This window comes from Serinus canaria, chromosome 1 (assembly GCF_022539315.1).
Source record: "Serinus canaria isolate serCan28SL12 chromosome 1, serCan2020, whole genome shotgun sequence".
Classification (NCBI taxonomy): Eukaryota; Metazoa; Chordata; class Aves; order Passeriformes; family Fringillidae; genus Serinus; species Serinus canaria.
Genome location: NC_066313.1, coordinates 53,902,241 through 53,916,438, shown reverse-complemented (window position 1 = coordinate 53,916,438; position 14,198 = coordinate 53,902,241).

Here is a 14,198-nt window from a genome sequence, read left to right as displayed (position 1 = left end):
TGTTGGTTCAATAGGGTGTCAGCTGATCGATAGAAGAGGAATCCATCAAGGGCTGTTAAATGCACAGATGGCATCGACAGTCCAGGAGGTTCCTGAGTCACAGACCACTGGGGAAATGGAAAGTGTTCTGGGAAGTAAAAACAAAGGTTTGCTCTATTTTTGTATTACTTCCTGAGCATCTGCTGGGTCTCATCCAGGGCAGAATGCTGGGCCCGGTGTATTTTGGGAGCTGACCATTTTCAGTCATCCCTCTGTCCTGCATTTCACACCAGGCCATGTATCTCACTAAGGGGAAGGCTGAAATGAAGCCTGAGGTGTCTGGTGCTCCTGTCTGTCTCCTCACATCAGGCACAATTTTCACCTTAAAAAGTCTTCCACCAGGACCCACAGGCCGGTTGCTTCCCATTTTCCTTTAGCTCCCAAAGAAAAATTCTTCACCTGTATGGACAAGGCTTCACAGCTGGAGGCCAAGTTGTTCTGGAATGCAACAGGTAACCAAGGGATGGGGATGCAACCTTGTTCTCCATGCAGACCTCTCATGTGCATCTCATTGTCTGGCCTGGGTCACCCTGGGTTTATTGTTCCAAGGCATCACTGAAAGAGAATGCCTGGGTATGAGCAACAAGAGATGGAGGAAAAAAAAGTGCAGCAGTGGCTCTAATGGTCAATTCAAATCTGAGTGATTTGCTAAATTTTCCCCCAGTAAATTAAAAACAAACACTTGGACACTGCACTGACACAATATGCAAGTGACCCTTCTGGCTGAAGTCTCAGTGCCCCAATGACAGGGACATTTGTGTTCCTGTGCACTTTTCCAAGGCTGCCTTAAAAGCCTTGGCAGTTTACAAGCTGGTGCCCACAACCCAGTAAATTCACACTGCACCTCCTTCCCAGCTAGAAATGAGCATGAGGGATAGTGGCTATTACAAGATAATCACACCCAGGGAGAAATTCCTGAGCTCAAGTATCTCTGTTCCCCAGATCAGGGTAACCTCATTGCACTTGGCTAGCCACTGGCAAAGCTTAGCCAGCCAGGCTGGCTTGACCCTCTCAGATTTTAGGAGCCCACCCTCTCTCTGGAGGCACCCAAGCAGCCTTGTGTTGACATCACATGCTCAGTAATGTGAAGGTGAGGCTTATTTTCTGAAAACCCACCATTTTCACCTATAAAGCCTAAATGAAAGTAAATGAAAGCCCAAACTCTATTTTTATTGACACCTGTGCTATTTTGCAGCAGCTCCAAAGGAGTAATGATGATATACATTGGAACAGGAGGACAATCAGACATCTGTCCTCTTGATTGATCTGCAGGAGAGGGAACACAAAAAGGTCCATTATACACACTGAAGGAATTACTCTAATGATGACTGTTACAGGGGAAAAAAAATCCCTGCCCACATTTCTTGACCCCAGATTTCTATTAGGAAGGAGACCCTGCTCTGCTTGGCTCTGGATGGATGTGCTGCATGTGTTGCTGGGGTGGCATCTGGGACTCCTGTGGCTCCTGTGACAGCCTTATTTTAATATATTTGTGCTGAATAAACCAGCACATTTCCTGTGAAGAAAGGTGGGTGTTTCTGTGTGAGGGGACTTGGCATCTCTGAATAGTGAGCAGCCACTTCCTCAAAGCTGTAGTGTTCAACCCGGCAATCAACCCTATTAGCACTAAAAGGAGCTGTCTAAATGCCAAGCCAGGTTCAATAAATAAGCACTAACACATTTAGAAATGGCTCAGAAAGGAGAATTAAAAGTTTTGCTGCTAATTATGTTTCTTACTTTGGATTTTCTGTCAGTTCTAGCTCTTCCATTCCAATGAGACAATCATTTGCTGCCAAGATAAAGGAAATGAGATGATGTGGAAGTGGGCAAAGCTTCTCATCCATAATAGAAAGCTAACAGGGACTTCAGCTCCTCTGGAAACACCATGAGGATGGGGTCAGCAGACCTATAAGCAGAGGTGCCTCCCAGCCTCCTGTTCCCCCGATCTGCTGACAGCCCGGGCTCCCACCAGAGCCAGGACACCCCGGGAGGCAAAGGAGGGACGGGCAGGCTCCTCTGGGCAGCTGAAGGTGTGCAGCCCGGGAGGCAGCAAGCAGAGCAGGGAGCCCAGCACGCTGGAGGCACATCTCAGAAACAGCCTCAGAATCTGTGTCGGGTTTAACAAGCAGCCCTGCTCCTGGAGAGCCAGCTGCCTTCCCCACTGCCTGAGTGGGATCGCTGGTGCTTTGATGTGGTAATGGCATCTAACTGATACTGATGGCAAAGGCTAATCCACTCTGCCCTGTAATGTTCCCAGTCAATCACACAATATTCTGTTATTGGAAAAACTCATTTTTGCCTCTCTGATGGTAATCAGTGTGTGCCCTGAAGCAGGAGCCTTGATAGCCTGTGTAATTTGCAGCCTAGCTAACTGTAACTGTGGATGTTAATCCTATTGATACAAATGCCTGGCAAGCAAAAGTAGGGCTGCTGGGACAAGCTGCAGGGCAGGGCAAGGCGTAGAGCCAGATTTCCAGGAATTCTCCCTCTGCAGATTTCAAGCTGTTGCACCCCAGTGATGGGAGACTGAGAGGTTTGGGGTGGGCAAAGAGAAGTGGCACAGGCACTCTCCTGCTGCCTGGTATTTGTTCTGGAATATGCTGGAGCACACTTCACCCCAGTGCACGTCCTCTGCTTTGGACAGTCACTCTCTACCTGACAAATGCCATCCAGAGGGACCTCGGCAGGCTTGGGAGGTGGCTCCATGAGAAACTCCTGCAGTTCAGCAAGGCCAGTGCAAGGTCCCACACGTGGGTCAGGGCAGCCCTAAGGGCAAACACAGGGTGGGCAGGAAGTGGACTGAGAGCAGCCCTGGGGAGAAGGACTTGGGGTGTTGGTTGAGAGGAGAAGCTCAACACGACCCAGCAATGTGCACTGGCAGCCCAGAAAGACAAACACACCCTGTGTGAGCTGAACCAGGGCCCAAGGCCAACACCCTGGGTGAGTTAGCCTGAGCTAGGAGCCTAATACTGTCAACAGCAAGAAACAGACACCTCCAGCAAGCAAGTCAGAGTAGGAGGCACAGAGCCTGGGGAGAAAGAGATGTGGACACAACTCTCTAGTTACCCCCCCTAAAAGCACCTCACCAGGGTGCAGTGAGACCTAGACATGTTAAATGGCATTTTCTGGAGGGCCCAAGCCCTGAAGTGGTGCTCAGCTTCTCTCCTTGGCTGCTCAGTACTAAAAAAACCCTCCTGTGGCACTCACATTCCCTGAACATGATTCCTTTGCCCAGGGTTTTTCTCCTGGGAAGCTGAAAGGCAGCAAGAGGCCTCAGAGAAAAGAAAAACAATTCTTATCTCATTTGCTTCCCCTCTGTTGTGCTCATGTGGAATGTGGTTGGAGATTGTTTACCCCAGGTGATTGCTTGATTGGACTCCCGTGTGAGTTGTTTTGTCTCACTGGCCAAGGTGTGTTGGGACTCTGGAAAGAGTCACAAGTTTTCATTATTATCTTTTTAGCATTCAGTAAGTATTTTTTCTGTATTCTTTAGTATAGTATAGTATAGTATAGTATAGTATAGTATAGTATAGTATAGTATAGTATAGTATAGTATAGTATAGTATAGTATAGTATTCTTTAATGTAATATAGCATAATAAAGTAATGAATTAGCCTTCTGACAACATGGAGTCAGATGCATCGTTCTTCCCTGCCAAGGGGCTCGCCATGCATTTACAGCACCCTCCCAACTGCCTGGGGTGGGACTGAACTGGGAGTGGAGGTTATGTGTTTAGAGAGGCCCCAAATCTGCTCCCATCACAGGCAGGTGCTCAGAACAGCCTTGCCCTGGGGATGGGTACCCGTGCCTGGGGTCACTCACTCCACCTATTTCACCAAGGGCCAGGAGGAAGAGAGCTCACTCCTTTCCAACTGCAGGAAAGCCCCAGTTCCCAGGAATTCATGACTTCAGGTGAAAACTTACCTAAGAAGGCTCTCAGGCCTCAAAGAAGAGAAAGGTCTAATGCCACTGAGCATCCTTGCCTTGCAGGAGCTGTAACCTGCCAGTGACAATGGTCCCATCAGTGCAGGTGGGACACAGTGACACAGACACCCAGCTGTCCAGTAACATTTCCAGACAGGGACTTCCCTGGGCTTGTTCCCTTCCCAACAGCCCTGCAACACCCAGCACCTCCACCCTGATGTGCTACTGCTGGCACCATGCCTTGTCCTGCAGGATTAAAGAAATAGCAGCATTTCCCTGGTCTTATTCCAGGTTTAGCTAACATCAGCTGAAACACAAAACTTCCCCAAATCCAAACCAAGGAAAGCTGAGCTCTGTGACTGTTTCATCAGATTGATACCTCTGGAAAGCATAAACTACATGGAGTTTTCTGTGCCTTGTTTTCCTGCTTTTCATCTCTAGGAATGTCTCCTACTTGGGTAAGAAACACCAGACACACTAAGAGCACACACTTGTGGGTGCATGCAGCACTAACCACACCAACACACCCTCTCTGTTTTGTGACACCCATCAGGTTTGAGTTTTAGAGCAAGGCTGTGACAGCTTGGCCATGCCACACGTTTCTACAGCTGCAGGGACCCTGATGGTAGCCAAGAGACCCCACTTGTGGTTGTGGTTCCTGCTGCAGGGTCTAAGATCAGCAGCAAGGATAGGCTGGCAGAGGATGGAAATATATTTAATTGTATCCATAAATATAGATGGAAAAGAACAGACACACATTTGGGCACATTTATTTTCTTCTAGACCTGAGAAAGGGTTGGTACAGCCAAGAACATATTTTCCTACCCAACTGCACACTACAATTGGTCTAATAAAAAATGTATTTCATTTGCCTACAAAAAATCACTCTTCTGGGCACATTACAGCCATAAAGGATGCTGCTTTCTATTCCTGGCTCCTTTTGAAAGGCCAAGTTTGCTGCTGTATTATTGAGTTCAGCAGACACATGGCACAGCCCAGTGAGCACTGCTGCAGGAGTCTCCCCATTAGAGCTCTCCAGGCTTGATCCTTCACACACATAAATGGATTTTACACTCACGATGCTCTTGGGACACCCAGGCAGCTGCTTCAGGTTTTTTGCCAGTTTAAGTAAGATTATTATCAGGCCCAAGAGCTTTTGTGCCCTGCAACAGCCCACGTGTTGCAGGCACTTTTACCTCGGTGAGCTCGTATCTGTGGCAAAGAGCATGAGTTGGGTACACAGCTGGGGTGATGCCTGCACCACTGATGGCCAGCTGTGGGCATGGATAGCCAAATCTAGATGGAAACGGGCAAAATTGGTCCAGGATCTGGCTGTGATGCACATGCCAGCAAGTAGCTTCTGGTCCTTTTGACATCCCTGAGACCATGTGATGGTTTGGTCAAAATGATGTATTAAAACCAGAACCTTATATGCCCTGCCTTGGTATTCTGTGGGCTTAAGGCTGCTCCTGCCACCCACTGCCTCTGAGCTCTTATTCTCCTCTGCTATTACTGAAACAGCCCAAACATCATGTTTTAGTTATAAAGTGAATTTAGTGGATGGAAGGGAGGGAGGAAAGGGGGATTAAATTTACTGCTTCAGTGACTACAGATCTGAAATAAATCTCCAATTCAATGATAGATCAATAACATCAAGATTGGGTTTAAATTATTAATAAACTATGAGAAACAAGGATAATTATTCTATGAGTCACAGCTCTCTAATGCACTGCACATTTTTTTCCCTGAGACATCTGCATTGAAGCACGACCTGCCTATCTTTTGGCAGAATGCTGTAGCCAAGAAGTTAATGCTTTTTGTTTTGCCAGCTAAGCATTTCATAAACCCTCCTGGGCTCAGACAGCCTGGTGACAAGGTTGTGCTTCACTCATGGAGAAACCCTTAGGCCAGGAACCCCTAAAACACTGAGGTGTCTCATGAGCCCCTGGCAATCAATGAGATTGATTTGAATCACATTTGTGAATGGTTCAAAAGGCCCCCAAATGTCCTTTGAAACCTGGATGTCTGGAGATGGAGAAGTTGTGCCAGCCTGGAAGGAGATGCTGGCCTTGAAGCTCACCTCACTGGTGGCAAGGAGGAGGCACAACCTGAGGGCTGCATAAGGCAGGGAGGAGAGGAAGAGCTGTTGCACATTTATGGCAGACTTTCAGCACCATTGGACTTCTGGTGAATTTCAAGTGAATTGACTTCCCCTTTTCAGGCAAAAAGAAAGGGAACCATCAGCCTGAGGAGGCCTGTTAAAATCAAGAAGCTGAAGACTGGAACATTCCTCCATTCTGGCTCACAGCCATCTCTGCTGGCTGAGACAGCCCATGCTGGCACACCTAGGCTGGAGGTGCTGGGCACCTCTGGGCATCCTCCCACCTCAGCAGCTCTCATCCCTCTGCTGTGGCATCATGGCTTGGGTGGTGATGGAGAGCAGCCTCCAGGGGGATGCCACAACAAAATCTGCTAATCCTTGTTCTTTGACAGGGTGGACTGGGGTCACATTTCCTCAGAGAGCTCTTGAGGATGTTCTTCAGCTGCTGGGCTATCAGGTGAGGGGCTTAGCACTGCCCTGGCTTACCAGGAGGGTTCCCTGCTTAAGAGGAGAGGAACAGAACTCAGGACACAAGGTCATGCAAGGCACTCATCCTTGTGAAATGAGCTCTGCAGGAAGCAGAGGAGAGAATTGCCCTCACAGAGCTAAGGTCAGCCCAGAGGAGAAGGGTAACAGCTGGCACACCAGAATGGACCAGGAGTGTTGGTGGCAGCTGGGCAGACTCTTCTGTGGTCTCACTGCTTTCCTTGCCACTGGACAAAACAAGGTTTTATCAGTCCTAAAATCACCCTCCTGCTGATCTCAGCTCACACAGCTCTGCAAATGGCAGTAGGGGACTCCCATCCTGATGACCATATGGTATCCCTCTGCACACACTTGGACTGGGACCCTGCTGGGACACCCCTCTTTTTCCACAGCATGTCCAGCAGCAGCTGAGGCTTTCCATACACCCTTCCACTCTCTCCTTTCACCTGAAGCTGTCAGGGTACAAGATCATTCTGAGCCTACAACACAGACCCATCAAGGTGTCCAGCCACTACTATCTGTGTAATGGAGGGATAATTTGTTTACAGTCCCTATGATATACTAATTTAAAGACACCAGTGGCCTTGGCAATTGAAAGAAACAAACCACAAAATGATGAAAATGAGATACTGAACAAACTTTGCTCGTGACTTGACTGTGATCTGATTCAAGGTAAGGAGTGAAAGTGTTTAAAATTTTATTTATTTATTTATATCCATTAGTAATTCAACAAGGTCTTTTCACATCACTGCTTTCTTATTAGTTACCTATGAATTGTAAAGGATTCTGGGCACAGCACACACAAATTAATGCATCTGTGGATGAAAACTTATGAGGAATAGGGGGCTGCTTCCATTGTGTGTTTGCTCTGCCAGTTCTCCTGAGGCAGTAAAATGCCATCATCTCTGCCTTGCACGTGAGGGGCCCAGTAAAGGACTATCTGCAGGTTAACTGGGACCAGTATCAAGCCCAAGTCCCATGGAAATGCATGCTCCTGGGACCAGGCTGTAGGTGGGAGAGTTGGGATGCTCCCTGGCTCAAGCTGGTGTTTGCCTGAGAAGGAGAGGTGCTCAGAGTGAGCAACCTGCCTGCCCATGAAGGGCAGGGTGCAGCCTCAGTGATGCATGGGCAGCTCTCTGCATGCACCCCAAACCCCTGCCAGGCCCTTAGGGCCAGCCCAGGCCAGCCCTGCAGGGAGCTGACTGCAGGCTGCCCTCTCACAAACCTTCACATGGGGAAAATTGCTTTTTATTTTTGCATTGGTGTAGCAACTTTAGCCAGGAAACCTTTAAGACTGATTTCCCTCGACTTGCCATTAGAGGTTTTACTTCGGTCCATAACATTTTCAAATCTGGGGAAGAAATAGAGTCTGCACTCTTTCAGAGTGGAAGTTATGAATTTAGAACAGTTATTTATATAAGTGTTGGACATTTAAATTTATTAAAAGCTATAGCATATTTACAATTTCTATGAATGCAATTTATAAAATATAATCCAAAAAACACCTTGCAGCGTGTTCCTGTAACAATTTAACAGCTTTCCCTAAAACAGCTGCTTGCATCTGTTTCCCTTGGTGCCAAGGGAAGAAAGAAGTTAAAAAAAAATCATTTGGATAGTCCTGTGAAGATTGTTATTAATGAACTGAGTGCTGTTGAAAGAAAAAGAGTTTGGTCTTTGTTTGCCTCTTCACAAGGGTGTCTATTCAATTTCTTTTCCTTGCCTTCACTGTGCAAGGAAGGTTAGCTGTGTCTCTGTGTTTGCGGCGGGCGGCCGGGGGGAGGGAGCCGCATCTCCAGATGGTGTAAATCCGTGCTCCTGCAGCAGCGCCCGCGCTGGGAAAGGTGGCACTGTGCTGATTTACTGTGCCTGGGGAATAAGACCTACTTTTTTTCTTCAGCTGGAAGAAAAGCCTGTAAAATAAAAATCACACATCTCAGTTGATTTGAGAGATGCTGTGTGAGATTTATCTGTCTAGCAAAATAAAAGAAAAAATTAAAAATCCCCTCTGCAGAGGCTGGCAGCATCCCTTTCAATGCAGCTGATGTTGAGGGGCCCAAAGACAACCCCTTGGACAGACATAACTTGCAGTTTATTAACAGCAAGGGCACAGCAGAGGCTGCCAGGCTGTGAGTGTCTCAGGCACACCGTAAATTTCCAGTTGCTCACTGTTCCTGCTGCTTGCCTGTGTCTGGCATAAATACAGCCTAACGTGACTGAATGGTACAGAAAAATGTTACCAATTACTCTGCTTACCTGCATTCCTTTGGCACAGGTCCTGTGGGCTGAGCTGATGGAGAATGTGTCGCTGGTGCTGGACAGGAGAGAGAAAGAGTTTTCTTTAAAAATAAGAAAAAGATCCTCTTTTTGTGTAGAACAGCGGGTTGGTTGGTTTTTCCTGCCTTGAGATTTCTTACCATTTCATTATTTTGTATTTCAGATAAAACCTTCTCATCTTAACGAGGAACATTTTCCCCCACTGGTTTTAATGGTATAATAAATTGAGGGAGAGCAAAGAAAAAGCTCCTGAAAATGAACCATAAAAAAAGTTGCTGGAGACTGAGGGCAGGCTTTGCAGAAGAAGAGGCAAGAGTAACAAGCTAATTAATTTGCCTTTCTGCTCAGGTTTCCTCTGTAAACAGCTTGGCTCTCCTCATTTTAGAGACTCTTTGGAAGGGCATATTCCCATGGGTGCTTTACCTTCCCTGTGGCTGCAGAGGAGCAATGGGGTGAAGAGGACTGGGATGCCCCTCCCTGGGAAGGCCATGGTGCTGCAGGAATGAGGAGTGATCCCAAAATGGTGATTTTGGCCCAGACATGTCGAACAAGCAGGTGTGGTGCCATGAGGGATTTGCTGCCAGAACAGCACCTTCCTCCTCCAGGCTTGCCTTAATCCAGTGGGCACAGGCTGCACATTTCCCTCTTTGGGCTGAGCACAGCTGGGGGCTGGTACAGCCCACGCCTGCTGGGTCAGCTGTACATCTCACCTTGTCTCACGTGCTCTGCCAGGTCACACAGCTCTTGTGCAGCCTACCTCAGTGTCTCCATAGCAAGTGGTCTCATTTCCAAAACATCAGAGGGGACAGAGGGAAGAGATTTAGGGCAGGAATATGTAGAAGGAGGTGGGAGAGAGGAGAGGTGCCTGTGGACACACAGGGGTCTGGGGAAGGAGGGTGGACAAGGAGGCATTTGGGAAGGACAGTAGGGTGGCAGAAGAGATGGTAGAAAAGAAAATGTGGAAGAGTAAGACACATGGTAAAAAAAGAGAGGTATAGATAGCTATAACAGGGAGCCAGAAAAAGCTTTGAAATGCAGGTTAGTGCTCAGATTACAGAAGCCACTCTTATGAAAGACAAAAAAGAATGAAAGGCAATCAAAAGAAGCCAAAAAATCCCCGTGAACCACTGTAGTGTACAAATTCTTGAAGACATATTAAATGTTGACACTGGGTCCCTAATGAGGCATTCCCATATTTGACTTTCCTTGGTAAACCTTCCTGTGTCTACATACTATCTCTCTCCTGAAACAAACTTCATATATCACCTGAATTTCAATTGTGATACGCAAATCCAAGAAACAACTGCCTAGGATAGCACTGAGAGGTCTCTGCATGTATTTGCTTCCTGTCTTTTGTGGTAGTTTCAGACTCTCAGCCTCTTGCCAGGACAGATTTATCATCAAGGATGCAGCTCACATGTATTCCTGATAAGAAGACTTGATTTCCATGTGGAAAGCTCTTTCAAACATTAACCTAACGTGTGTGAAGAGTTTATTTTTCTCATTTTGAGGAGCTGGCAAATTTGCATTGAGAAAAATGCAAAAGTGAGCAGAAAACACTTCTGTTGATAACCCCCAAGGAGGACCAATGCATGAATTCCTTAGGAAATAGGTAACCCTTTACTTCAAGGAGTACCCTGGCTCTTTCATGCTGCCTGTGCCAGGGGGTCTCCTGTAGCAGGCAGAATCCCTGCTCATACTACGTTCCAAGAAGAAAAAGTCCGATATTTCCACCAAAAAAAATGTTTAGACCTAGGATAATGCCAAGCTGCCCCACCTGGACCCCAGTTTGTGATCCAGTCTGTGTTGCAGAAAGCCAGACTCTCCCTGGGTAAGCAACCAGCTGCAGTTCTCCAGGGCTGCTGTGTTGTCCCCTCCCAGTGGCTTTCGATGGAGCCACTTGTCCCTTCCTCACCCACTCACAGGGGACAGCTGGGACCCCATCCTGGCTGGGTTACTTAATAAGCTGTCAAGTGCTGTTAAAAGAAGGATATATGTATATCTACCTGTGTCTATCTACCTGTGTATCTATTTATCTACCTGAATTAAACAGAGCTTGAAGAGTCTTACAAGAGAGATAACTGTCTAATATTAATTTGCTGGTATTTACATGCAATAGAGCAACTCTGATCCAGACAAAATGAAAACAGGTGGTTCTATCCTACGAAGACATGCTGAGAGAGTTGGGGTTGTGCAGTATGGAAAAGAGAAGGGACACGACATTAGAGACTTTCAGTACTTAAAGGAGGCTTATAACAAAGCAGGAGAATGACTTTTTCAATAGTCAGATACTGACAGGACAAGGGGGAATGGTTTTAAATTGAAAGAGGAGAGACTTATCTTAGGTGTTAGGAGGAAATTCCTGTAAGAGTGATGAGACACTGGCACAGGTTGTCCAGAGAAGCTGTTGATGCCCCATCCCTGAATTGTTCAAGGCAGGGTTGGATAGAGCTCTGAGCAACCTGGCTAGTGGAAGGTGTCCCTGCCCATGGCAGAGGGTTGGAATGAGATGATCTTAATGTCCCTTCCAGCCCAAACCATTCTATGATGATTCATTCTATGATTCTATGATATGCAGGGAGCAACTTAGGAAAACTCCAGAACAGCTGCCTTCTTCTCTCTTCTTCCCTGTAACAGATTGCTCAAAAATACCTGTCAATATCTTTTCCTTCTTCAGAGGCCTTTCAGGAAACTCGATTGCAATTTTTGCTTGTTTAGCAGGAAGGGATAAGGAGGATTCTTCAGGCTCCACATCCCAGATAAAACCTCTGCTGGTTCTCCTAGTTGTCTCTTTGTAGAAGAGAGCAAGATTACTCTGCTCAATATAATCTTGCATTCTCTGCATTTTGAAGGCTTCTTTAGAAGCCACATATTCCTCTTCCAGCCTTTTCAAATTTTCCACTGTGAGAGCAGAACTGGGATATGATGACCAAATCCGAAGGGGAAATGTTTTTGGTTGGAACTGGTTACTGCAAGACCCTGACAGCTTGTGTCCATTAAACATATCTGCAATGCATTAAGGAGATGAGAATCTTTAGCAACAGGCAAAGTCAATTCATCATTCTTGCAACAAAGAAAGAAAGAAAAGAGAAATCCCATTAGTCATTTACTCCTGATGGGCATATTGATTGATGTAGTTAAAATGTTCACACTAAGATAACCTTATTAGATTGAAAATCACTTTCTTTTCAAGAGGATCTACTAGGCACCATTTCAACAAAGCACTTAAACAAATACCTGATATTGAGGGCATGCTCAAGTCCTATTGATAGGATTTTCTTAAATTGTTCCCACCTAACATTTCAGCCCAAAACTTAAGATAGCTACAAAAGATGACATAATGCTTATCTGTGTTTCAGCTATGCCCAAAGTTGAGCAACCAAATATCTCATATCATAACACACTACCCTCTTCCCCACTAAGGCTGTACTAAAGATTGCATCAGTGCTTTCATTATTAACCCAGTTTGCTTTGGTTGTAAAATGCTGTACAGCTGAAACTTACTGTGTGCAGGCTGGAATAGAGTGCACTTTATATTCATTACTACTACTCAGACAAATTGTTTTGGACAGTTTTTGCTACACGCTGATGGAGAAAAAAATAAAAATGTACAGTGGAATCTATTGAATCTGTTTAATTGGACCTGCTGGTGGCCATCCGACCATGCCAATTAAATAAAGACAAACAAAAGCAGCTCTCAGAGGACCTGCAGTGAATAAACCCAGGGTAAATACCGCATGGTTTTTCTTATTGCATTATTCTGTATAGTTGTGTGTCTGAAACATAAACTAGCCATAAAAAGCAACTCACCCTCCTGTTTGCAATATCTGCTTAATTGTGTCTGCATCTTCCGTTCTCCCACTCAATCTGTTTAATGTCAAAAGATAAAGGAGGGAAAAATAATAAGGTTAGTTTGGCAGAACTAGTGCTTTGCAACGTCCTCTTTCCTGGCCTGCCCCCCCTGTCAATTCCCATCAGGCATGATGCTCCTCTGCTCTGACTGCAGACTGGGATGGCTGTTTCCAGGCGTTTCATCAATGCAGAAGAACCAAAACATTCCATTGCCCTCGGCAGAGAGGTCTCTGCCAGCACTGTGGGAGCCCACAGACACTCAGGCACTGCAGGTGCCCTTGGGATGGCTCAGTGGGCTGGGTTTCCACAGTGGAATAATTTCTGAGAAGGGAGCAGGTGAGGGCGGAGCAGGACCAGCACAGCAGTGTCCAAGGTGACGATGCTGCCCAGGAGAGGTCCCAGCCAGGGCAGTTTCTGGGGTGCTCTGGCAAGGATCCTCTGTTACCATTGCTTGCATTCTGAAGGCTGTAAGTCTGAGACATGGTGTTTAGCATGCTGGAATTCACAAGGCCAAACTGGTTAGTTTGTGTGACACAAGTGCCTGACACAATGAGCTCAAGTGCTACAGAGAAGCACATGTGTGGGGTATCAGCATTTTCACCTTTGTCAATCAAACTTGTACAATATCTCATTAAAATAAATCACTGAGTTAGTTGGTCTGGCAAAAGCCATATTCCCTAACTTTGTGTTGAATTCACATTAAGGATAGTCTTTAATTCTCCTCTGATCTTTCTCTTAGGATAATTTTCTTTTCAGTTTTCTGGAACTTTCCTTCTGATCCAGGTAACGGTGAAAACCAATTGCAAATGACCCAGAAAGACCCTCAAATGTTTCTCTTACTGCTCTTTGGTCTAGATTAGCTGGCAAATCCTGACTGTGAAGAACCTAGCTTTACACTGCATCTTTCATTGCTAGGACACAAAGCATCTTATTATCACAAAGCATCTTATTAGTAATCAAATTATGTTGCTTAATTTTAATCTCCTTAGGGAGCTTAAAATTGGAAAAGTCTGTCATTTCTGCCTTTCATGAACAATTCTGCCCTTTCTCTTGTAACAGACTTTTAGACCCCTTTGTTTCTTAATCATACTTTAGGACACCTCTGTGTCATTAGCTCTGCTGATCTTTGTACTGCTGTCACTCTACTTTCCCTGTTGAGTTTTTATGGTCACAGGGCTGTAGATCAAGCAGGGCTGGAAGGTGCCTCTGGAGGCCACCAGGGTCCAGGGCTCTCTTCAAAGCAAGTCTACTAGATCGTAGTCCTTGGGTTTTTGCCTAGTCAAATTTCAAGTATTTCCAAAAGCTAAGATCCTACAACCTTTCCAACTCCAATATTTAACCACCCTTATGCTGAAAATACTTTGGCTAATATTTAATTGGAATTCCCATACTCCAGTATGTGTCTGTTGTCCCTTATCCCACCAAAGTGCAGCTCTGAGAAGTCTGTTTTGTCCTCACCCTCTCATTTAGCAGCTTCAGGCAGCAATGAGAGGTACTTGAGTATTTTCTCCTCCAAGCTGAA